Source organism: Dermacentor andersoni, chromosome 1 (genome assembly GCF_023375885.2).
Source record: "Dermacentor andersoni chromosome 1, qqDerAnde1_hic_scaffold, whole genome shotgun sequence".
Taxonomy (NCBI): domain Eukaryota; kingdom Metazoa; phylum Arthropoda; class Arachnida; order Ixodida; family Ixodidae; genus Dermacentor; species Dermacentor andersoni.
The window spans coordinates 206187801-206213637 of NC_092814.1; the positions used below are offsets into that span (position 1 = coordinate 206187801).

Here is a 25837-nt window from a genome sequence, read left to right on the forward strand (position 1 = left end):
TGGTGTCCTAAGCCCTCGCACCGTCCTCCATAAGTGTGACAGGGGCTTACGAGGGTCTAGCGATTCACAGAAAGCAGTCCAGCATTGTGACTCCAATTTATCTAACCGGTGCTGGATATTATTTTGTGGGCGTCTAACAGTCCGTAGATCCTCCATTGACTTCGTGCGTCGGTATCTACGTTCGGCACGTCGCCGGATTGCTCGAAGTCACTTTAATTCTATATCAAATTCAGTGAATTTCGAAGAGCACGTTACAGTAAGCGTATCGTCTTTCACTGTGCTCTTGATTGCGTCTTTCAAATGATGTAGTAAATTACCCTGACAGAGGTCTTCCATAACAGACTACATGTAATTCGGGCCAGTCCACTTTCTGTATTGTATCATTGGAGTTGGAAGAGGAAAGTCCTCTGATCTTGACATATATGCGGGAATGTGGTCCCTCCCGTGCGTTTCAATGTCCGTAAACCATCCAGTACGCCTGACGAGACCTCGTGAGACGAAGGCCAAGTCAAGACATCTGCTGTATGTGGAGCCGCGTAGAAATGTAGGACTGCCGTTATTTAAAACCCAGAGTTCCCTGTCGGAGGTGAACGATGACAGGTCTCTACCTTTCGCGTTGATTTTCGTACTTTCCAGGGTCTATGATGAGCGCAGAAGTCCCCGATGCTAATCCATGGAGCAGGAGATGTTGACAGGATGCCTCATAATATTTTGTAATCAAATCTACTTGATGGTGAAAGGTAAGCACCCACAATGGTAACACTAAGTCTTTTCTTCTTTACTGTTAAGCACACATATATTGGTTATCGTCATGAGGCGGTACAGGCTGAAGAATTTAAGTGAGCTCACGGCAAATAAACACCGTAACCTTGCTGTTTTCACCAATAGTTGGCGACATAGAGAGAGGGAGAGAGAGAGAGATAGAAAGGCAAATGAAAGACAGGGAGGTTAACCAGAGAATATCTCCGGTTGGCTACCCTGTACTGGGGGAGGGGCAAATGGATGCGATAGGTGATATAGAGAAAAGGATAAAAAGAATGAAGAGAAAAAGAAAAAAAAACACACACGAACTGTTTCTGTGGGCACTGTCACGCAGGCGTTCCTAGTGTTACGCAATGTCACTGTCCAATTCTACGTCACAGTGTACAGCCACAATTAGTTGGCGACATAAATAATTCATAGCCGGATAGCCTGATTGAGTTCGATAAGTTCGGCTCGCAGATGGCAATGATGGGGGACTTGTTGGCGTACACGAATCGTCAGAAATCGGCGATGCGCGATCGGGGTCCCCGGGCATTCCAATGGAAAATTGCTGCTTTTCGGACCTCCTCCCGAAAAGATAGTTGCTGGTGAGCCATGGTTTACTCAGGGGCTGCTAGCACCGGGCTTAGTGTGTCTAGTACTTGCAGTGCACTTCTGGCTGACGTGTGCATGTTGTTCAGCAACATGCGAATGGCATTCGTTAAGAATCATAGTAGCGATACCAATTGCTGATCTTCATGTCGTACCTCATCCGATGTAGCAGCTTGCTCTACCGGATGCGGCACCTGCTGTTGCTCTTCTATAGGTCGTCTACTTGGATGCGATGGCCGTTCATTTGAAGAGAGACGTTTCGAAGTTTTCAGCCGTCCAGCGTCAGCGTTTGCTGCGCTGGGAACTGCAGGTGACGTCGTTACTTGAATAGGTAACGCATTTTTCGAACCAGTCACACTCCTACGTGAGGACCGTCTGCGGCGACGTCGTCTACCGCGCACTGTTTCAGCGGCCTCCTTGTCGGTTGAATTGTCCCTAACCATTTGTTTGAGCACAGAAAATTCTTTCCTAATCTTCGGGAAGTCTTTGGAAGAAGCACTGTGAGCACCTTGACCAGTTAGAGCACTTCAAAACAGTCACACTACAGTTTTGTTCTGAGTGGGGCTCGGCGCATCGGCACATAGCAGAATTTGTGCAAACGCCCTTCACATAGCGGATCCTCTTGTAGTTATAACACTGCAGCGGTTTTGGAACAAGCGGTCGAACCGGGTGGCAGAAGTGGCCAACCTTACATAGCTATGGAGGCTATACATGACAGAAGACGGAATAAAAGATAAAGAAAGAAAATTAAAAAAAAAGTACGATAGATCTCATAATGAGTGTCGATGGTAATGCGATTAGCATTCGCACAATGTAGCGACACACCGTATTTCTCAAATCAGTTTCACTTAAAATAGTTGTCATTTTTAAGGTTCAATCACACCGGCGACTTGAGGAGGTCGAGTGACCATATCCGACTGGCGGCCAAAAAGCGACTGAAGCCGACCGATGCTCACACTGGCAAACCTGGGCGAGCGCGACCTGCAAGTCGCATTCCCAGAGATGATCGTTCTCAGCTAGGATCTACGCAGTTCGCGCGCACTTCGCTGGTTTCGCGTTCCAGCGACAACCATGGATTTTGATTCGAGTGAAGAGGAAGACGTCGTCATTGTGCTTATGTGCTCTGCCGTGACGTCAATTGTGGTAGCGCGGAAGCCACCGAAGAAAAACCGAAGCTAGTGCGTGCGCCCGTGCCTCCGTTCACGTAAGTGGCCGGCCACGCTAGCCGCCTCCTGCCCGAACTCCGCGCGCATGACGAGAAGTATTATCGAGAGTAAGTTGTAATTCGTAGTTCGCGCTGCGTGGGAATCGGTGCATAATGTTTTCTGCATTCTTTTGCTGCTGTTTAGCTTCCTGCGAATGCTACCGTGTACATTCGACACTTTGCTGGAACCGCTCCGCCCCGGCGCATCACGAGGCAAGACACCAATTACAATCCTGTAATTACAATCCTGCAACGAGCGACTATTCTGGGCCAGTCGCTCGTTGCTCAAGTCGCCGGTGTGATTGAACCTTAAAAATGACAACTATTTTAAGTGAAATTGACTTGAGAAATACGGTGTGTCGCTACATTGTGCGAATGCTAATCGCATTACCATCGACACTCCATTATGAGATCTATCGTACTTTTTTTTTACTTTTCTTTCTTTATCTTTTATTCCGTCTTCTGCCATGTATAGCCTCCATAGCTATGTAAGGTTGGCCACTTCTGCCACCCGGTTCTGCCATGGTGGCGTGGACTCTGTATTTGGTGCGACGCAGTAGGACGCGGATGAAAACACATGCTAACCTAACTTTCGGTGCGCCGCTGATTGGTTCAGCAGTTTTGCGACCACGGTCGCGCAACTTGAAAATCGTGCAGCGAGTGACTGGCCCAATATAGTCGCTTTTCGAGAAAAACGACTATTTGCGACCATTTGCGACCAACTTGGCCACGCGACCACTGTCAGTCGCCGGTGTGAATGAGCCTGGTCGCTTTGCGACCAAGTTGGTCGCAAATGGTCGCTTTTCTCGAAAAGCGACTATTCTGGGCTAGTCGCTCGTTGCTCGATTTTTCGGTCGCGCGACCGTGGTCGCAAAACTGCTGAACCAATCAGCGGCGCACCAAAAGTTATGTTAGCATGTGTTTTCACCGGCGTCCTCCTGCGTCGTACCAAATACAAAGTTCACGCCACCATGGCAGACTACAGGAATGTAATTGGTGTCTTGCCTCGTGATTCTGGGGCGTCGCAGTTCTATAGCAACGTGTCGAATGTACGCGATAGCATTCGCAGGAAAACTGAACAGTAGCAAAAGAAAGCACATATGTTATGCACCGATTTAATGACGATACCGTAATTACGAGATACCAACGAAGAAGGGGCCCTATGACACAAAACTATTCCAATCTGTTTTTATTCCTATCTCCTGACGTCGAACTTACGTAACCGCCGACGCAAGCATCGGGCGGTGATTCGGAGCGTTGTTTGAACAGGCCAGTGAAACCCTTTTCTCATATAGGAGATAACTTTTGTTTGCTTTCGAAGCGAATAACAATGCCTTACTTGACAGGTTTTAAATGCGTGAGCATTTCTATGCTTACCCAACAAGAAAAACCGTCCGTCCGTCCGTCTCGTAAAACGATCACTTTCGAGATAGGGCCCGCAGCAGCGAACGAATTCACCTTCGTGCTGCCTCTCACTTCAACGCGAACTAAGCGGCGTGAACACAGCGCTCACGAAGCTACCAATACTCGTACTCTTTGCACTCATCGTAGATTGCTTTCAACCTAATAAAGGTGTCCGTACGTCTTGTTTAAACGCGAGGCTGTCTCCATCGCAGCTCGCATTCAAGATAGGGCCAACGCGGCCGCACCATACGCAGCCGCCGCCGGAGTAGGGTTGATCACGGTTGATAATGGTTCGACGCGGATGGGTAAGGCGCTAAAGAGCGATGACGGCTTATAAAATTATCGGAACCTTATAATCAGTGCACCTTGCTCCGCCACCTGCAGTTGTTCGTGTCGCCACAGCGTTGTCGTTTATATACTAGTGAGATCAAGGTTCATAGCATTGATAATGACACCGGGCTGCGTGGAAATGAGCAAGTCAGACAACTCCCAGAGGAGTTAATGCGCGAATTTTTTGCTGAGCTGACGCGACTCAGTTCGCAAATTTTATACATTGCGTTGATAAACCAGGTTGAAAATCAGTTGGAAAAATTGATCTGCAACCAATATCTCCGGGGTGTCCCTGGCTATACCGCGAGAGCACTAAATGAGTAGCCTTGCGCTATAGGGGCGCTTAATGAACGGGTTACTAGTAAATTATTGGGACAGCTAGGTGTGCGAGGAGGCAATGTGCCATAGAAACCCGACCAGCACCGTTTATCTAACTTTTGCATGCGTCTGCGCATGATATTGTGGATTAGTGCCTCTGTATGATTCTAAATTTGCGCTCCATCGATGCGCCCTTTCATATCGGCGTCTGATGGCTCTAAGGTGTTCATACGCTCCGTCAACTGCAGCATAATCTTTGGGAATCGGTACCTCCTTTGTGTGTGTATTCATATTACCTTGCAAAAAAATACACCGAAGCCTTCAACAGTCGTAACGAAAAGCCTTCCATTTCGTAAATCTTGACTTAGCGCCTGTTCTCATCATTGTGCATGCAGGGGTGATTCACGATGAAGGGAAAATGATCGCTTCCGCGTATTCCCCCGTCCGTTGTCCACTTCACACCATTCAAAAGATCTTGAGAACATAGGGTAATACAGCTAATACAGCTTGAATACTGATATCCGCGCATGCTTCTTTCCATGCAAGCACCCTGGGATATGTCTTTGCTGATCGACTATAGCAAGCGTGATTCACAGCCTTATATTTGCTCGCGAAAGCCATTTCCGGCTGCAAACAGCCGCCTCGACTCGCCGCGGTATCTCAGTGGCTATATGGCGTTGCGCTGCTGAGCACGAGGCCGCGGGTTCGAACCCGGCGGAACACACACACACACACGCACGCACACGCACACACACACAAAACCACGGAGTCCCCACTGCGGCGTGGCTCATAATCAGGTCATAGTGTTGACATGTAAATCCTCGGAAATTAAATTTAATTAATTTTAATAGCCACCTCGAATGCATAAGTATCTCAGAAAACGCGGTTTCTATTTTCACCTTCAGCGCTTTCTCAAGGCCGAGATATCAGCAACAGCTGCCGCTTATTATATGCAGAAACAAAAGTTACAGTTTAAATTATGAGCGATTCCGCGCACGAAAGAGCATCATGATATTAATGATCTCTAAGTTCGTTGATTTCGTAACAGTGACCGCGTAAATTGATTACTTACCCGCCGGAGTGGTGCATAGTGGCTATGGCGTTGCGCTACTAAGCCCGAGGGTGCGGGATCGAATCCCGGCGGCGGCGGCCGCATTTCTATGGGGGTGAAGTGTAAAAACATCCGTGGTACTTAGACTTAGATGCACGTTAAAGAACCCCAGGTGGTCAAAAATTAATCCGGAGTGCCTCACTACGGCATGCTTCATAATCAAATCGCGGTTTTGGCACGTAAAACCCCGGAACTTAAAATGTAATATTGATTATTTATCACAGTGCATTTGAATTCTGTAGGCCAATTAAACAAGAAACATTGGAATATTACGCGAGAAGTGAACAAGAAGCATCAACTGCGTCAGGTAAAGGGTGCACTGTCATGTCCCCTTAATTTGCCAGTCTGTCACGAATATTTCTGTAGGCAACAAGCACTCGCACTCGTCAACTGCGCGCGAAACACACTCAGTACGTCACCGATAGTTGCATATTCAACGCGCGCTCGCCGATATACCGCGCGCAACGAAAACACGTCAATAAAATACGGCATCAGCCTATATCAGCCTGCACAGAGCGGGACTGTGTTTCCCGTCCCCTACTTGCCACGCTGCGTACAGGTGGCACGGCGGTCGCGAATTTCACTCTTTAATGCTTTATCATAAGTGCTTAGCAGTGCTCGATGGAAAAACACAGGAAGCTCACCGTATTTTACAAACTTCCCTGAAAAGCTGTTAAAAAAATGACACAGGAATTTCTGGAATGTGGTATGAAATTCATAGCCATAGCCATCAGGACCAGGCATTTTAATTATCTGTAGACATCCGATTGCAAACTCAATCGCTTTCTGATTTATGGGCCATTCAACGCTGACACCTGTGGTAACAGTTTGTGTAATGATTCTTGAAATACAGATCTTTTCTGCGACGTCTCTGTGTACATACAAAACTGCGAGCACTGCGATTTTCGCAGTGCTCTTTGTGATGTCATTTGTAGCTCGCATTGTTCCCTCGTTTCTGCGTGTACTGTGTGGTCTACTTTATTTTTTTAGATTTGTCCTGTTGCTCTTCCTTTCCTCTTTCCTCCCCTCCTTCCTATCTTCCATTTCTGTGTTGCTGTCACCTCCCTTCTGAAGAATAGGCAGGCGTTGTGCCCCTTCCGGTGGCAGTTGCCAGCCTGCTCCTCGCCTTCCCTTTCCTGCTAAATGTATATATGTTTTCAAATAATAATAATAAAAGCAATTTGCTGTTCATAAATAAGAATAGCTGCGACAAAATAAAGATCGCAGACGATGGCGACTTTCTCGCGAAATTCCGCAGTTAAAGTAGCGTAACTTAACATATATAATTATAACATCATGAAGGATGAGCTAAACATATGGAAACAATGAAAGCAAATACGCTAATACATTATGTGACTGAACATCTTATGGCACTCCCTTTCAAGCAGCCAAACATGCGCGTCAATATAGTGTACGGCCATTTCTGTGCGGCAACAAAATAAAATACGCAGCTACGTCCAGTGACCGCCTGAACGCTTAATGTCATTTTCCATCTCTGGTTAAAATAGCCGTTCGGCTAAAACTTGTCCCAACTCAATAAACTACCCCGAATGATGTATTCTTGGTTATCTTCGACCAAAAGAATTTCAGTGCAAAATATTATATGATAGGTCGGCATCAAAATTTATTTTGAAGAACATTGCTGCTTTTGCAGTACTTCAATAATTATATGCTTCCGTCATTTTGACAAACCACGCGTTAGTAATTTCCACGTCAAAGCTATAGTGAGCAAACGAAGGAATCAATTTTCTTGCATAAATGCTGAGATTATAAGGAAATGTATTTTTCATAAGAAACAGAGGGAGAGCTAGATAAAAGCAAATGAAAGACACTGAGGTAAAAAAGAAGGATATCCGGTTGGTTACCCTGCACTGGGGAAAGGGGCACAAAAGAGAGAGAGAGTAATATAGGAACGCAGGGATGTTAACCAGTCAAGGGTCTAGTTGGCTACCCTACGCTGGGGGAAGAGAGAGAAGGGAGAGAGAGAAGGTGTAGGGGCGTGTACGGACAGTACTTGAGTTAAAGCCGCTCTCGCAAACCACACGTTCTGAGAAAGCACAAAAGTGCCTTCACTGCCTTCTGAGTCGATGATCGGTGGGGACGGTGCTCTAGTGCTGTCTGTTCAATCAGAGAACGATCATCGAATTTCTTCAATGCGTTGGACAAACATTGTCTTTGTGCTTGAAATTGAGGACAATGGCACAATAAGTGGTCAATGTTCTCCTCGCATCCGCAAACATCACGTGTAGGACTATCAGCCATTCCAATTCTAAAGGGGCACAAGAAGTGAGATTAAAGGAAGGGAACAATGGACAATATAAAGCTGTCTGTGCGGGCGCTGTTACACAATCTGTGAAGGGGCCACATGGTCATGCAGTGTCAATTGCGTCACTCGGACATGCAACGTCATATAGTGCAGTGTCGCACAGTCACAATATGTCACGCAATCCGTTATCTATTGTGCAACGCAGCAAGCCCCTTTCTAGCGGCTTGCGCTGATATTCGTGTAAGCCAAGTGACCGAGGATTTTGCTTTCTGAGAGAGGACGCTTGTCCAGCTCGTCTGGTGTGCAAGAGAGTGATGCTGTTTAATGGTTGAAATGAGGGCGCCGGCAAAGAAGGTGCGTGATAGTTTCGCTGCACCCGCAAAATTCACAAAGTGGGCGGCCGGCCATTACAACAATAGGGAGTACGCTGCTACTCCTGGCCATAGACCGGTTAGAACGGTGCAGTCACGTCGTGCAAATTAGGGTCCAGGTGTGCGCTCGTAAGTGGGGATGTAGTAGCTTCGACGGGGCGGCCGGACGTGGGAACTACGGCGTGAGGCCTAACGGCCGGGCGCGAAGCGCCGCAAAAGAAGAGCCGTATACTGCTCGAGTCGGGGACCAGACGAAGAATCCGTTTATTCCAGTGAGGGGAAAGCCACGTGGGGGAAAGCAAACACGACAGGGTACACTAACAGCGTTGGGCGCGGAGCGGCGCTAGCGGTCATAACCATTCGAAACCGAAACTGGGTATCCACACAGAATATCACATTACCTCTCCCTTGGAAGAAAATGCGCCACTCGCTCTCCGATCGCTCCAACAAAGTAAGAGCCATGAAAGAGGCAGGCAGAAATGTCTTTCAGAAGAACACAGAATTGTAAGCAGTTATATAATGAATAAGACACTGAAAATGAATACAAGTTCATGAACACAATTGCACTGAACTTAGCAAAAGTACCCGTCTTGGAAGGACAACGAAGAAATGTGTACTTGCAAATACACGTCATACATGATGATAAGAATTCAATGAATACAAGGAGGAAACAGGCAATGCAAACATCCATGTATCCACTTGAACAACACAAATAGGTGGCTCATTCACTCTGAGCCCGAGTCTAGATAGCTCTGTGGCTATCATGGATTGAAGAATGTGCGTAGTGCACGTTTATGCAGCCAGAAATCTCCCCCTTTGAAGGATAGTAAAGGACCTAAGTTACATGGAAAGACGTTTGGCATAAATAGACGAATTCGTATCTTGGCCATTACCGTAGTGAACTTAACGTTGTACGTATTGCACGTTTACGTTACAAGAAATGTAAGGTTTCCCCTATACCAGTAGGAACTGGAAGAAAAGGTGGGAAGCCATCATCAAGGGATGGGTATTCACTAGGATGACTGCTTTCAGTTAAGTTTTCAAGAGAATCCTGTCTTGCAGGCCATTTCATAAGTTTGGACGCACTCCAACGTTTGCCATTTTCAAGATTGAAAGTATTGCGACTTACGCTACGGTAAATCTTATATGACCTGAGTATTTAAGACCAGACTTTCTCCAGTTACGTACTCGGACAAGATCTCCTGGATGAAACTGAGGGCATTTTGTTGCGCCACGACGGTCCACGTACGTCTTAACATTTTTGGCGTAAGAGCCGAATTCGCATGCAACCACTTCCTTAATAGTCTGGAAGCTGTATTCAGTATCCTTATCTCAGACAAAAAATTGTCCTTGCTTTAGAAGTTTTTTAAGAGGCTCTACCAATTAAGCGTACTGCGGGATAAATTTTGTATAATATCCAGTGAGGCCCAGAAATGAACGCAGAGCCTTTTTGTCATTTGGCTTTGGTGCCTCAACAATTGACTTTGTTTTTCAGCGGCGAAATGCCGTTTGCACTGACCCTATGTCCAAGAAAAGTGAGCTCTGGGACACTGTATAGTCACTTTGCATTTAGCTCCATGCCAGCAGCTGAGATTCTGGAAAGCGCAGTTCGCAGATTTTTATCATGCTCAGCTTGTGTGCGGCCCCAAATCAAAACATTATCTAGATAGCACAAGGTACCTGGACAGCCTCTTAAAAAAGATGACATGATCTGCAGGAAAGCGGATGGCGCAGATGCCAAACCGAAACACACACGCTTGAAACGAAAGAGACCATCGTGAGTGATGAACGTAGTAAGCTCACGGCTTTTCTCAGACAATAAAACCTGATGATAAGCAGACTGTAAGTCCAACTTACTGAAGACAGCAGCATCAGCGAGTCGATGCAACAGTTCGTCAGCCCTCGGTAGTGGAAAGGCGTAGATCACGATAGCCTTGTTGGGTTCCCTGAGATCGACGCAAAGTCGAATGGAATTGTCTTTCTTCCGAACCACGACGAGCGGAGAAATCCACTCGGACGCTGACAGTCGTTCGATGATATCAGCTGACTCCAACCGATGCACTTCGGCGGAGACTTGCTCACGGAGAACCATAGGTAGAGGACGCAGTTTCGCTGAGACTGGTTGCACTGAAGCTCGAGACGAACGTTGTCGATGAGTCCCAATTGTCCTAAGAACAGATAAGCGAACTCTTCCGAAGAGTTGTGCGGTAGAGACGAAAGCTGAACGTTTGGGTCGGCTGGAACTCCTGATGCTTGTTGACATGTGAGCGAAGACCCTTGAAAGTCATTATCCAAAGCTTGAATGGCGTTTAGGCCCAGAAGAGAAGTGCCTTGGTTCGTGACGTGAAATGTCACTACTGCAGCCTTGTTGCGGTACTTGACGATTACAGAGAAATGTCCTGAATGTAATATTTCTCGCTGCTAATAATTCTTGAGTCGAAGGCTCGAAGGAGACAAGGTTGAAATGTTCTTCGTACGTGGATCTGTTCATCAGCAACACTGTAGCTCCTGTATCCACGAGCAGCTTGAGTGGAGTATTCGCAATGAGGACTTCGGCGTAAATTATTGCCGGACGAGAATTCGTTGCTTAAATTGTATAAGCACAGACGGGATTGTAGTGGTTGATTCTGTATCGGCGGTAGCGGAAACAAGCTGCGCTCGAGCAGGGGACTGTCGATGCGTTCGGTTTCTAGAACGGCAAACTGATGCGTAATGTCCCACTTTTCCGTACGCATGGTAGGTAACGTGCTTGGCCGGACAGTCTGGATCAGATGCGATGTGGTGAGGTGAACTACATCGGTAGCAATGGACTGTGATGTCTCGACTGGGCTTCGCGTAGTTCGGGCCGGGCGCCATGTTGACCGGCCTTCCCAGGTCGCGACTTTCCGCCATGCCGTCAGGCTCCATCTTGAACCCGCCGGGTCGAGGGAGAAGGCTGACGGGGTCCGCCATCTTGCGTACCCAGACGAGGAAGTAGGCGTTTGTCGGCGCCATCTTGACGTTGCGTTGAGACGCGATGGACGTGCGAGCCGTTGCAAACTTCAAGTTCCTTGTGAACTTGCTCCACGCTTCGTCCGATTTCCTCGCGAAGGGACTCATTGTGCGAAACGCCGAACGCACAAGCAGGCGCTAGGCTTTGTAATGCGGTGACAAAGTCCTGGAAGGTTTCCCAGGGTCGTTGTTTCCTGTCCCTGAAGATAATGCGATGTACGAGGGGATGTGTGCCTTCCTCATAATGTCGGTCGAAGATGCGAAGAATGTCTTCGAATGTTGCAGGTGTCAGGTCTGTCTGCAACGCCAGGTCGTAGTACAGACGCTGCCCCTCAAAGCCTAAGTTACTGAGTAAAATGGCTTTCTTCCTCTCGTCTTGTAATGCCTCGCACCCGGTCGCCTGGAGAAATGTGCAAAAAGAACGTTTCCAAGTGAGCCACGGTACCGAAGTAGTAACGAGTAATGCAAGGAAAGGCGGCATGTGGGGTGCAAACGCCATGCTGGGCACCGAGAGCAAAGGCGGGGGAGTTGAGGTTGACGGAGCAGAAGTAGACGTAGTTGCAGCGTCTTGCATGCCGGCAGCAGTATAGGAGCAGTAATAGGATGGCAAAGACAAGTAGCAAGCAGAACAAACGGTTTACCTCGTCGCCAGTTTGTGGTGTGAATGGCGACGGAACGCGCTGCGCAGCTGGACGTTGCACAAGTGGAACGCTAGCAGCGTCGGAACCGGGCGTCTGCGGCAGCAAAACGGCATGGGAGCGTTGATCCTCGTCGCCAGTTTGTAGTAGGTGAATGGCGACGGAACGCGCTGTACAGCCGGACTTGGCACAGGTACAAAGCTAGCGGCGTCCAGGCAGGATCCGGCATTGGTGGTAGAAGAACGAGTTCATCCTCGTCGCCAGTTTGTGGTAGCTTTTTCGCGCTGTTTAACCTGAGTTCTATGTGGTAGCTTCGACGGGGCGGCCAGACGGGAGACCTACGACGTGAGGCCTAACGGCCGGGCACGAAGCCCCGCAAAAGAAGAGCCGGACTACTCGGGTCGGGGACCAGACAAAGAATCCGTTTATTCCAGTGAGGGGAAAGCAAATGCGGCAAGGTACACTAACAGCGTTGGGCGCGGAGTGGCGCTAGCGGTCATAACCATTCAAACCGAAACTGGGTATCGAGACAGGATATCACAGGGGACAAATCCCACCGATCCAGTGTTGGATGACCCACAAGAGCGCGAATTTTTTCGCTGCGTTTGCTCACGACGGAGGGACATGTCAACACAGCTGACGCCGTCGTGGGCCGATAGGGAAGCTGCGCGTCCGCTTGATCATTTCCACGGATGCCACAGTGACTACGCAACCACTGAAATATTATCTCATGTCCTTTGTCAATTGCGCGATGATAGACTTGTCTGATCTCTTGGACGAGTTGATCGTAAGTTCCATGGCGTATATAGTGCGGAGAATCAACTCTGTATAGCTACCAAGAAACACAGGCAAACACTGCCTCCCCCCCAACCCCAACTTCATTTGTAAAACCACCTCTCTTCTATTCACGATCTCATGTCCGCATTCCGAAGAAAGCTATAGAGTATCCCAACACAACTCAGGATGATTTAAATTGCATTCATAACGAGGCTTACTATGTCCTCCATTTTTTGCCCTATGGCGTCAGCGGACGTACACAGGAACAACTGATATTGGATAAATTTGGTAACAAATTCATCAAACAATTTTCGGCTGCAGGCAACTTATGCCTGCAGTGGATTGAACGCAAGTCAGCCTCTAGAATCTGTGAAGGAGTACGTTTACTTAGGTCAACTAATCACAGGGAACCCTGACCATGAGAAGGAATTTCACAGAAGAATAAAAATGGGTTGGATCGTATACGGCAGACATCGTGAGCTCCTGACTAGGAGCTTACCGCTATCATTGAAAAGGAAAGTATACAATCAGTGCATTTTACCGGTGCTGACATATGGGGCAGAGACTTGGAGACTGACAAAGAAGCTTGAGAACAAGTTAAGGACCGCGCAAAGAGCGATGAAACGAAGAATGCTAGGCATAACTTTAAGAGACAGAAAGAGAGCGGTTTGGATCAGAGAGCAAACGGGTGTAGACAATATTCTAATAGACATCAAGAGAAAAAAATGGCGCTGGGCCGTTCATGTAATGCGCAGATTAGGTAACCGTTGGACCATTAGGGTGACAGAATGGATACCAAGAGAAGGGGAAGCGCAGTATATAGGACAGCAGAGGACTAGGTGGTGCGACGAAATTAGGAAATTTGCGGGTGCTAGTTGGAATCCGTTGGCGCAGGACAGGGGTAATTGAGATCGCAGGGAGATGCCTTCGTCCTGCAGTGGACAGAAATAGGATGATGATGATGATGATGATGGTGGTGGTGGTGGTGGTGGTGGTGGTGGTGGTAGTGGTGGTGGACTGAACGAGGAGTGGCAGCAGAAAAAGACAGTAATGGCCTTGGATTGTCACAATGCACTAGAAATGCGCTCACCACTCCGCCCAATCAAAAACTGAATCATGGCGATAAGGCGCGGAATCATGCTTAAATACTTTGTGAAGTCGTACTGACTTTATAGAAGCTCTGCCCACGAAAAGGTGAGAATGAGGGGAAAATTTATTTATATTTTATATTTATTTATTTGAGAGGTACTTAGCCTTCAGGGTTTTTCTTCCTTTTTCTAAAGACTTTAATTTTTGCTAAGTCCATTTTGGTTGCACTCAACTTTCACAGAATCTAATTTTCTTTCTTTTTTTTTTGTTCCCATCATTCAATAAAACATTTGGCATCGTTGTTTGTCTTTTGCCTAAATTGTTAGCGGTTGACGGCGGCGCAACCAAACCAAGTCTCTGCAGTATACATCTCACTTTCCCGGTAGGGAGGAAGTCACGCACATTACTGCGGTTTTTCATTCCTCCTGCACAAACCAGGCAGGCAAATATGTCGAATGCTTTATTAAACAATGCGGACTAAAGAAATGCTACCGAATATAAGCGAGAAAAAAGCGGTCGTAAGTGCAAAATATTCTTTACCTTCTGCGCTTCTTGAAGGACACTGAATTGTATGAACGCTTGTGACAGTGGAGATTCCTCTGCGACTAACTGTGAATGACTGACTATTATTTTTCTTTTCTCTCCTTATCTGTTCTTCCCTTTCCCCTCCCCAAGTGTAGGGTAGCTAACCGGGCACTTCCTTGGTTAACCTCCCTACCTTTCCCTCTTCGTTTCTCTCTCTTTTAAAGTTTTGTGAATAAAAACGTCGGTCAGTATGTCCAAGGAGGTCGAGGAACTGCATGCATTAACTGTGACGATGCAGACGCGACAGGTGGATACGACAGCTAAAGCAAGAGATTAAACTATAGTATATATGCCACACATTTAACGATTCTATCGCAGCGCGCCTGTTTTGCGGAAGCCTTTTGAGTGCATGAGGCTGACGGAAATTATCCATAGTGTTCACAATCAAACAAAGCCAGTGGAACAAGAGAGCTTAGTTTATATGCACATATAACTTACATTAATCACACGTTTTATACCACAGGGCAAACTTCCGAAAAAATTAATCGAAGAAATTAGCCTATAGTGCCAAACCTGACATGGTACTCCAGGGCGCGCGCCCTGGAGCCATGTTACTTACTGGAGCCGATCCATGTCACCCACTGGGCACCCACTGGAGCCAGTGGGTGCCCGTTGGCGGTGGAAATCAAATCCATGACCTCTCGGAGCCGAGACGGGTGCTCTAGCACTATGCCACGGCAAACTTAGAGTCTAATTGAGTTGTATCACAGCCCGCAGCTACGCACTCTGAGAAAAGCTTATATATACTCTTTGGGGTACCACGTCACCACGGATGGCGCGAGGCGCCCGGCCTGCTTTTACTATGTCGTCTGCTGTCTGGCTTGCTCGGCTCATCCATTTGTGCTCTCCCGGATCTGCAGTGCAGTTCGCAGTTCACGATTACCTGCCAGCAAGGGTCAGTTGTGAGCACGATGGAATTTTTTTACTCACGACTTCAGGGGACGGCGCCGGACGCAGTGTCCACCGCGGGCTCTCTCCAGGCCGGCGAAGTGCGTTGATGTGGTGCCGCTTGTTTACTCATCGGCCATGAAGCGTATAGGCGTAGCTTCGGTGCTCCAGACCCCAGCCACCATGCCAGCCGCCCTCTTGCATGTTCTCGCTAAGTTCGCGCCTCCTGATCACAACCGGAGTTGCGGCGGCACTCTTGTTTGGCTGCATCCTGCACAGAGAGCTCACATGGCACAAACAGCTTGTACAGCTCATGATAGCTCACATATTTCAGTTACACCCTTAAAGCCCTTAAAGCCCCTAAATACACATATCATTCTGCACAGTACAAGGACTAGTAAACTGCCAGAAGTGTGCGGGTGTGAAACGCCACCGCTATATTCAGCATTTTCAGACACGCGCGGAAACGCACATAAAGGCATGCAATACATAAAAAAATTGGTAATATATTGTTTTATCATTATCGGCAGAAAAAGAGCACACGTTAGCTGTTCACAGTTTACGCTTTTCTTTTAAGTAAACACATCAAGATACGTTCTTCTAACAGAGCACAGCATAGAGCACACAATGTTGCAATCATTTAGATTGCAACATTCAGTTGGATGTGCGTGTCTTTTTTTTTCGAGTCTGAATAAATACTTCACTGGAACACGGTTCGACTATTTTAACGCACTGCAGACCGCCACAGAGCACTGGCTTGGCGAGCGAGATGAAAGTTACATGTTTTAAAGCTATCGGAAGGCTTCTAAGCTAATAGGGAAAATGCGGTTGTTTGAGAAGTTATGTTGAAGAAAAAAAATTTTTTTTTTTCAGGCACCAGGTATTTTTATTCATGCACGAGTTGCAAAACTTTCTGATCACCCCTCGTAAACGCAAGCAATCCCCTCGACAACGCCCTCTGTCACTGAAATCCATGAATCGCCACTCGCTGCGAGTTCGCCTAGCAACTTGTTTGGTCTACGCATTATATGTCAGCGAGGAGCCGATCCTGCTCTGCTGGCACAGACGCGGCCGGTATTTCGAAAATAAAAGAAACGAAAACAAAAGAGAACAGAACAACGACTGACGTCTAAAACCAACGACGTCCGCAGGTCGAGGCGTGGGGCACAGGGCGGCGCATCAAGTAAACCGCTCAACTTGATCCGTCGAGCACCGGACACATGCGTTTATATATATTTATATAAATGCGTTCGTGTAAGTCACGGCGCCGGACCTTCCTTGTGGCAGTCGCAACAAAAGAAAGAGAAGAAAGGCGCCAGTGAAGGGAAACTAAAACTGGCATTTACGAAAAGGAAGCACCTGTACATTCGAATGTGGCAACGACGACAGCTTAGCCGCCACTGACTGAGCATAAGCACCGTCTACGCTTTCAGCGTCTCATGCATGCTAGTTCATGGTTTTTCTCAACGCAACGCTGCCCGCGGTTACAACCGTGCTTTACTTTGAAGAGGAAAAAACGTGAATTACCGCCTTTCGCGCTCAATTAACGTAGCTGTGCCCGCGCAAAGGGTGAACGGTGCGGCAGGACTAAACCACAAGTAAATCCGCAACACGCTCCATGTATGTGCACTTCGACCGGGCCGCGCGACGCCGCTATAGAACCAGAAAATTGCTTATACCGGGTGTGCCAGTTAACTTGGACCAAGAACTTTTTAAAAACCCAAGAGCTCTAGAGAAATCGTACCGACTGCATAGTAGCCGTAGTCATGTGTACTTACAGCCAGTATATTTTTCATCACGAACGCTTAATTATTTATTGTGTTTAATTAGCGAACTTTTTAAGTATTGCTTCAATCGCAAACACATCAATTACAAAGTTGTAGGGCACCTCAAGTAACCTCAGAATCAAGCATTTGTTTCGTGCTCAGCTTTGCCTCGTCGGCTTTTCCGAGAAAAAACAAAAGCGCTGGAAATACGCGAAATATGAAATAGAAGCGCGCTCGCGCGCCGCTACTCAAGCGCCTCGAAGCAACCTTTGAAAGATATACGGCTGCATTCGTTTATCGCCGCATCGTATAAGGTTTCGTCATGTAGGATAGCTCGAGGGGTTTCGTGACATGACTAGCGTGGCGCTCGTGGCGTGACAATCGCCATCGCGGGAGACCATATCATATAATCCAGACACCTGTAGCTGTCGGCTCTCTCAGAGCGCACATTTGCCATCTGTCAAGGATCCCCGACCATCATTTGGCCTCCCTACCAGCCGAGAGACCTCAAGCGACCTTTTAACGAGTGATTAGCGCTCATCAAGAGTGCATACCGGCATCTTTTACACCGGCGGCGAAGCCTTCCTCTGCTTTGTGGTGCCTGCGACAGCCTCAAGTGAATTTTGCTATTCCTGGAATTACAAAAAAGTCCAATGATCCAGCGCCGGCTCTGAAGCAACTTACGCTCCTTATACTGCACCAGACGTATCATGACCACTTTCATATATATACCGATGGTTCGACCTCACCTACCAGCTCAACTGCCGCATTCGTCGTTCCAGCCAAGAAAGTTACAGTTAAATTCAAATTGTCGCACACGACTACATCTACATCGGCAGAACTTGCAGCTCTCCATGCCGCTATGATGTACATCACCGAAGAGCCAACAGAGAAATGGGTCGTATTTTGTGACTCTAAGGTGGCCCTTCAAAGCATCAAGTCTGCATTACGTCACCGAACTTACGAGCAGATGATATCTGACATCAGGGAAGTACACCACCACGCTCTGGAAAGAGGACACCACATTATATTTCAATGGATTCCTTCTCACTGTGGCATCGTCGGCAACAACCTAGCTGACAAGGCTGCCCGGTGTGCCCACGAAGATACCAAGACGCGTCCAACACCTTTGGCGAGGTCGGACGCTGCCAGAGAACTTCGCCTACTTGCACGCAAGAAGTCCCAAGATCTCTGGATTTCAAGTGCCTTCAATTGCAGATTACGTAAACTGAACCCAACGCTACGGCTACAACTGCCATCTAGCCTTTCCCGCGGCGAAGCAACCTTGTTGTGTCGCTTGTGGCTGGGAGTGGCGTTCACGAACGCCTACTCCTACCGTATGGGAATGGCCGAGAGCTCGATGTGTGACTCCTGTGGGTGCGAGGAGACCATCGAGCACCTATTGTGTACCTGCCCTCGCTACGATGTCCAATAGCCTCTCTCTGCGGGCAACTTTACGCAGACTGGACTCGAGACCGTTCACCGAGTCAAAGATACTCGGACCGTGGCCACACCCGTCACTGGCTCGAAAAGCGATTCGTGCACTAGTGCAGTACTTGAAGTGCACTGGCTTAAGAGACCATTTATAGTGTCGTTGTGTATGGTGTCCCTCCCACACGTGCTCAGTGCTTACTCTTTCCCTTTCTTCCTCTTTCTATTCCCCTTTCCCCCACCCCCAGTGTAGGGTAGCAAACCGGATGCTGTTCTGGTTGACCTCCCTGCCTTTCCTATCCTTGTTTTCTCTCTCTCTCTCTCTTGCGACTCTTGTTTCCCGTTGTCACTTTTGCACGAAAAGTACTCTACAATTAGGGAAAAACCAGACGAGGTAACGGGTGACATTCATATTGCTTATCGGTTCAACGGTTATTGCAGGGTTTGATTGAAATTTTACATTTTTAGGAATGATTATGAGACGTAGATCGTTGAAAAGATATCAGTGGGGCCTCTCTAGCGGCAGCATCTTCAGATTTCGAAACAAGCATCGAAATAATGAGAAAGGCGAAAACATTCCGCCATTTTTTTAGCTGGGAGAATATCAATCTGTTTTACGTCCTCAGTTCAGTGGCCTTTCCCTTGACCCGATAAGCGATCGCTTCTACGCCTCGGCCATAATAATAATAATCTAACAGCAGCCCATTGTTGACCGCCGAATAGCTGTCAAGTCTCAAGATTGATTTGGCGGTGCTTTAGGAGTGGTGGCGTCGCCGGGGAGGGGGGGGGGTGCCGCCTAGTTTCGAAGGGGGGCGCCCCTCCCCCCTTGGGTACGTGCCTGGTGCTAGCTATGATATTGGAATAGCGGGCTCATCAGTAGTCCAAACTTCCCATATTGTCGCAGTTAATAAACAACGACAAAAACCATTGTCGCGTTGTACACCTTACTACAAAAAAGTAAGGACCAATCGGCCATTGTTGACAACAGCCTTTATTGCTATATGATATGTGTCACAAAAATAACCGAAATAAATTGGCAATTCTCGTATTATTGTGTACGGCACTTATGGTACTGCGGCACTGCATTTTCTTGTTTAGTTTGCGTACGCAGACCGTGCACGTTTTCACTCTCTTAAATGTTTACTCAGAATTCATGGTTGTTTATATGAGTCTGTATATTTGAACTCGAATGATGTGTTTGCCAATTCTGCACACCATAAGAATATGAACATGAAAGAGGAGAAATCAAAGGGTATATAAAGAAAAAAATGCAGTTGGGTTTATTTTTCAGGACAGCAATATCATACCTATACACCAGTCACATCCTCACCTCATCCTCACCCTTATAGTTGAAAAATTTGCCCTCCCTCCCTCGTTCTTACATTAGAAAGTCTACCATCGTTACCTTCCCTTCGGTTTGCTACAATTGCAAATAAACCATCTACTCGTCCCGTGAGCTCAATTTAAAACTATGTTCGCCTGCCGTGGCATTCAAAATTTTGAAGCGTGCCACATTGCTTTGCTTATAGAGGCATTGACTAAACATAAAGATTAAACCGTCCGCAATGCTAACGAAGCGGCCACAGCACCTGCCGGCTTTTCTTTTTCTTTCGTTACTAGCAGCAAGTGCACTTTCTAACGTGGTAGTCAAACGGCGAAACAAGGCACATCCCGATAGTTATTTCCGCAATCACTATGATGAGCGGCTTATATTAATTCTTACCTGCATGGAGGCATCTACGAAGTCCTTGTGACACCCTTGGACAGTCACGTTTCATCGCCAAGCACACTGGAGAATGAACGTCGTGTAATACCCCAATGCAGGGATTCTGCTGATATTCTTAGTATAGTATGATGGGGATAATATGCTTCAAGTAAGCCCTCCTGAAAACATGCGTGGTGCGTCCAAACACGATCATTGCTCGTGAGGCGAGTGTGCTGTTCGGCGTGAATAAGACCATGCTAACTACTACACTATATAGTGTTATACAGAAGTGCTTACCGTCAAAGGTACGATAGAAAAGTAAACAAAACGCTGTTCTGTGACGCTGTTCTGACGGAACAGCGATAGGGTCAGGTTTTAGATAGTTCGCCTGTCTAAGCGTGGTTCGCAACTTTGTGGCATCATGGCTACCACTTTGTTACGACCTTGCTCACTATCATGTATTTCAGCCGTTCAGGCATCTGCTAATAAAGTGCACGCTTGAAAGTTTGGGAATTTTTGTAAAAATAGAATGGGAGATCAACGCCCAAAACTCACAATCGCTTGCAGCCTGCGCTTCCCACGTTTGCTTGTGCATTCAGACATAACCCAAGAGCAACTTATTATAATTATTATTTGTTTTGAAAACATATACACATTTAACAGGAAATGAGAATGTGAGGAGCAGGCTGGCAACTGGCTACTGGAAGGGGCACAACGCCTGCCTACACTTCAGAAGGGAGTGACAGCAACACAGAAATGAATAGCAACTTACGAGATCCACTAAACTACGCATGCGTGAGAAAATGCAAACAGGGACTATCGTTACAGGCTGAACGGACGACTGTGAATCAGCGCGAGAGCGCGACATTACAGAAGTTAAGCTAAAACGCTCAAGTTACATGTTTACTTCAAATAAAGTCCTTCATCCGCCGTAATCCACACGCCAGCAGAAGCATAAAACAAGTCAGTTTTGTTTGCACTGTAGTCGAGCGCTTTCTATATTAACGTGATGTTTTTTTTCCTTCTTTTTGATGTTGGCTTCGCTAGGTCAACAAAGGCTATCAATGCCTGAAAAGCCTCAAACCTAAAGTTTTTGGCTCTCTCTAATCAGAACAGAAAAGGTGACTTCCATAACATTTATTTCGGATAAAGAAGTGTGCTTCACTGTGTTAGTCAGTGGGAAGAACAAGAAACGTCGGAGTGACGTCAAAAAGTGGCCATCACTCACTGGTCCTACTTTCATTACTGCTATACAATTCCCGGTATATAGCTCAGTTTAGCTACAGCTAACATCAACAGCCATTTATGACAGGTCAGCTACAAGTGGGCTTCGACGTGCATCTGAGCTCGAGAGGCTTGCTGTGAGTATGCTTTCAAAGCTCCAGACCTCAAGCCAATCGTGCATACGATATAAGTGACTTCTCTGCACTTCAGCAGTATAAATCACCTCTTCCTCATTTAGCCTCATATAGTCATCGTCATCATCCCTCGCTCTCACACCGTTTCTAAGCTTTGGATCTACAAAGGGTGCGCTCTCACCTAAAAACGCCCGCCCTACCTCACCCTCACCAGTTCTCCGAAGCCGATCCTCACCTCATCACGTGAAGGTGAGGGCAGATGAAGACGCACTCATGAGGCTGCTCACGTCTGATCACGAACCGCCGCGATGTATCACGCCTACAATCAATCACCAGTCAATTTCACTAACTGTATAGTAATGAAGATAAGGTTGCATAATTTTGTCTTTGTGCTCTATTCCTTGAAAACATTTTGATGTTTCTACTTTTGAGGAACCAAGAAAGTTAAAAAAAAGGCTCTTTATTAGCCCATAAACACATTCAAGAACCAAAAATTGCATGCGCTTATATATCGCGGGAATTAAAGTTATGGGAAAATTCCTCCCCGTTGATCCTTAGCAGAGACATGCTCGAGCATAATTTGGAAAGTTTAGGATGTTATAGAAGAGGTCTCGAAATATGCACTCAATATGACCTCGTTCCATTTCTGACATGCTATTCACGATTTTTGTTCCTCGCTGCTGGACGAACGCCGAAGCACGCACAAGGAAAAAGCGGCTGTCGTCGAGAAAAGGCGCGCAACTGCTAACGGGTTACAATATAATCAACCATTTATGAAACTTGTCTTGCAGAAGGATAACATAGATTTAGCGGTAATACTGTACAGAAACATCCATTCTCATAAGCTTTAGAGGCCATTTGAATGAAGTGGAAAATACACTCCCTACGGCCGTTTTAGGGCCTGTCGTCACTGTCTCCCCGCCAGATTTGTCGCACCACTACCTTGATACTAGACATAACGGCGTCGCAACGGTGTTGCAGTTATCTTCAGACTTGAAATATCAGCCTCGTAGCGGCTATAGAATTCGCGAATGCGCAGTATTTACGTTCAGCCAATGATCTGTCTTGGTTCGGGTGTGGTAACACATATAAAAGAATATGTCCTGAAGTGGCCGTGAACTGCAGTAGCGAACTCCACCCACTTCAGGGCGTCTCGACACGTGTGATAAAGGGGGCCGCGCGCACATAGGGCGGCGTTTTGCGAAAGAGACCCCGCGCAGCTGCTCAAGTGTTTGCGAACGTCTGCATTATCAGTCAGTGCTTCGCGTTTTCTACTGTCTAATCGCTGCACATGGTCTTTCCATTGTACGCGTATCTATTACACTCCGAGCGTGAGCTCACCTTAACAATGTACCGGAGTTTCTAAAATTCCAAGCTGCTATGCAGTGCACTCTGAAATTGACTGCCTTATTAGCGGTTGTTGGCCAAGCGTTCGCAGGCGCGACAAAATAAAACCTCTGTTTCATCACTAATACAAAAAGGATATTACCGCGCACGTATTCGTCACCTGCTGTGTATGTTGGGACGGTCAGCCAAGTATTGAGGCACGCATCAATGAGATACCGCACAGAATGACGGCCTACTCGTTTCCTTTAACGAATCGCTTGTAATTTACTCGCCATCCATCCGTACCAGATCCCATTTTCACAAAACCCGCAGTCCGCAATTTCTTGCCACCCAGGCGGTCGTTTGCTTACGATACCGGTCGCTTTCATGAGTTTCCGGCGCCCGAACGTCAACTATTGACTGTATTTTTTTTTTGTTTAGATTTTAAGAAAGCGTTTGATGTTCATGGTAGAGTGTATAAGCGCGACTGAACGATGACGTAGAAAGAAAACAGATACACGGACACAGCGCTTCTACGTCCTCGTTCAGTCGCGCTTATACAGTCTACCATGGATTCTAACCAACCAGCCCACCAACGTGTTTTAACGTTTGATGTTGTTGCTCATGACCTACTTATCGGTAAATTACGTGCTTACAAAATGGACGATAAGGTAATTGCATGGATAACTGAGTACCTCTTCTTTCGGCAACAGTCTGCAGTTCTCAGCATCAGTTCTTCGGCACTTTCTGCGGTAAATTTTGGTGTGCCCCAGGGATCTGTACTGGGGCCCCTTTTACTTTTAGTGAGTATAAATGATACTACTAGGGGTATTGCGTCACAGTTTCGAATTTTCGCAGACAACTGTCTGGTGTCATCATCATCATCATCAGCCTAGTTACGCCCACTGCAGGGCAAAGGCCTCTCCCATACTTCTCCAACTACCCCGGTCATGTACTAATTGTGGCCATGTTGTCCCTGCAAACGTCTTAATGTCATCCGCCCACCTAACTTTCTGCCGCCCCCTACTACGCTTCCCTTCCCTTGGAATCCAGTCCGTAACCCTTAATGACCATCGGTTATCTTCCCTCCTCATTACATGTCCGGCCCATGCCCATTTCTTTTTCTTGATTTCAACTAAGATGTCATTTACCCGCGTTTGTTCCCTCACCCAATTTGCTCTTTTCTTATACCTTAACGTTACACCTATCATTCTTCTTTCCATAGCTCGTTGCGTCGTCCTCAATTTCAGCAGAACCCTTTTCGTAACCCTCCAGGTTTCTGCCCCATACGTGAGTACTGGTAACACACAGCTGTTATACACTTTCCTCTTGAGGGATAGTGGCAACCTGCTGTTCATGATTTGAGAATGCCTGCCAAACGCACCCCAGCCCATTCTTATTCTTCTGGTTATTTCAGTCTCATGATCCGGATCCGTGATCACTACCTGCCCTAAGTAGATGTATTCCCTTACCACTTCCAGTGCCTCGCTACCTATCGTAAACTGCTGTTCTCTTCCGAGACTGTTAAACATTACTTTAGTTTTCTGTAGATTAGTTTTCAGACCCACCCTTCTGCTTTGCCTCTCCAGGTCAGTGAGCATGCATTGCAATTGATCTCCTGAGTTACTAAGCAAGGCAATATCATCAGCGAATCGCAAGTGTCTAAGGTATTCTCCATCAACTTTTATCCCCAATTCTTCCCACTCCAGGTCTCTGAATACCTCCTGTAAACATGCTGTGAATAGCATTGGAGAGATCGTATCTCCCTGTCTGACGCCTTTCTTTATTGGGATTTTGTTGCTTTCTTTGTGGAGGACTACGGTGGCTGTGGAACCGCTATAGATATCTTCCAGTATCTTTACATATGGCTCATCTACACCCTGATTCCGTAGTGCCTTCATGACTGCTGAGGTTTCGACTGAATCAAATGCTTTTTCGTAATCAATGAAGGCTATATATATAAGGGTTGGTTATATTCCCCACATTTCTCTATCACCTGATTGATAGTGTGAATATGGTCTATTGTTGAGTAGCCTTTACGGAATCCTGCCTGGTTCTTTGGTTGACAGAAGTCTAAGGTATTCCTGATTCTATTTGCGATTACCTTAGTGAATACTTTGTAGGCAACGGACAGTAAGCTGATCGGTCTATAATTTTTCAAGTATTTGGCGTCCCCTTTCTTATGGATTAGGATTATGTTAGCGTTCTTCCAAGATTCCGGTACGTTCGAGGTCATGAGGCATTGTGTATATAGGGCGGCCAATCTTTCTAGGACAGTGTTCCCACCATCCTTAACAAATCTGCTGTTACCTGATCCTCCCCAGCTGCCTTCCCCCTTTGCATAGCTCCCAAGGCGTTCTTTACCTCTTCCGGCGTTACTTGTGGCATTTCAAGTTCCTCTAGACTATTCTCTCTCACCTTATCGTCGTGGGTGTTACTGGTGCTGTATAAATCTCTGTAAAACTCTTCAGCCACTTGAACTATCTCATCCATATTAGTAACGATATTGCCGGCTTTGTCTCTTAACGCACACATCTGATTCTTGCCTATTCCTAGTTTCTTCTTCACTGCTTTTAGGCTTCCTCCGTTCCTGAGAGCCTGTTCAATTCTATCCATATTAATTATAGTTCCTTGTGTCCGCTGTCTTACGCTTGTTGATTAACTTAGAAAGTTCTGCCAGTTCTATTCTAGCTGTAGGATTAGAGGCTTTCATACATTGGCGTTTCTTGATCAGATCTTTCGTCTCCTGCAGTAGCTTACTGATTTCCTGTTTAACGGCGTTACCACCGACTTCTATTGCGCACTCCTTAGTGATACCCATAAGATTGTCGTTCATTGCTTCAACACTATGGTCCTCTTCCTGGGTTAAAGCCGAATACCTGTTCTGTAGCTTGATCCGGAATTCCTCTAGTTTCCCTCTTACCGC

The 25837-nt window shown here is 46.8% G+C and overlaps 1 long non-coding RNA gene across 1 annotated transcript in view; it reads right to left on the reverse strand.

The window, feature by feature from the left end:
* LOC129380853 (uncharacterized) overlaps positions 1–21914 on the reverse strand; it is a 49375-nt gene extending 27461 nt beyond the window's left edge. The window contains exons 1-3 of the long non-coding RNA XR_008609077.2: positions 21821–21914; positions 20246–20311; positions 15368–15596 (exon numbers count right to left, since the gene is read on the reverse strand). This is a non-coding gene — a long non-coding RNA (uncharacterized lncRNA). The remainder of the gene's footprint in view (positions 1–15367; positions 15597–20245; positions 20312–21820) is intronic.
* Between the last annotated feature and the right edge of the window lie 3923 nt (positions 21915–25837).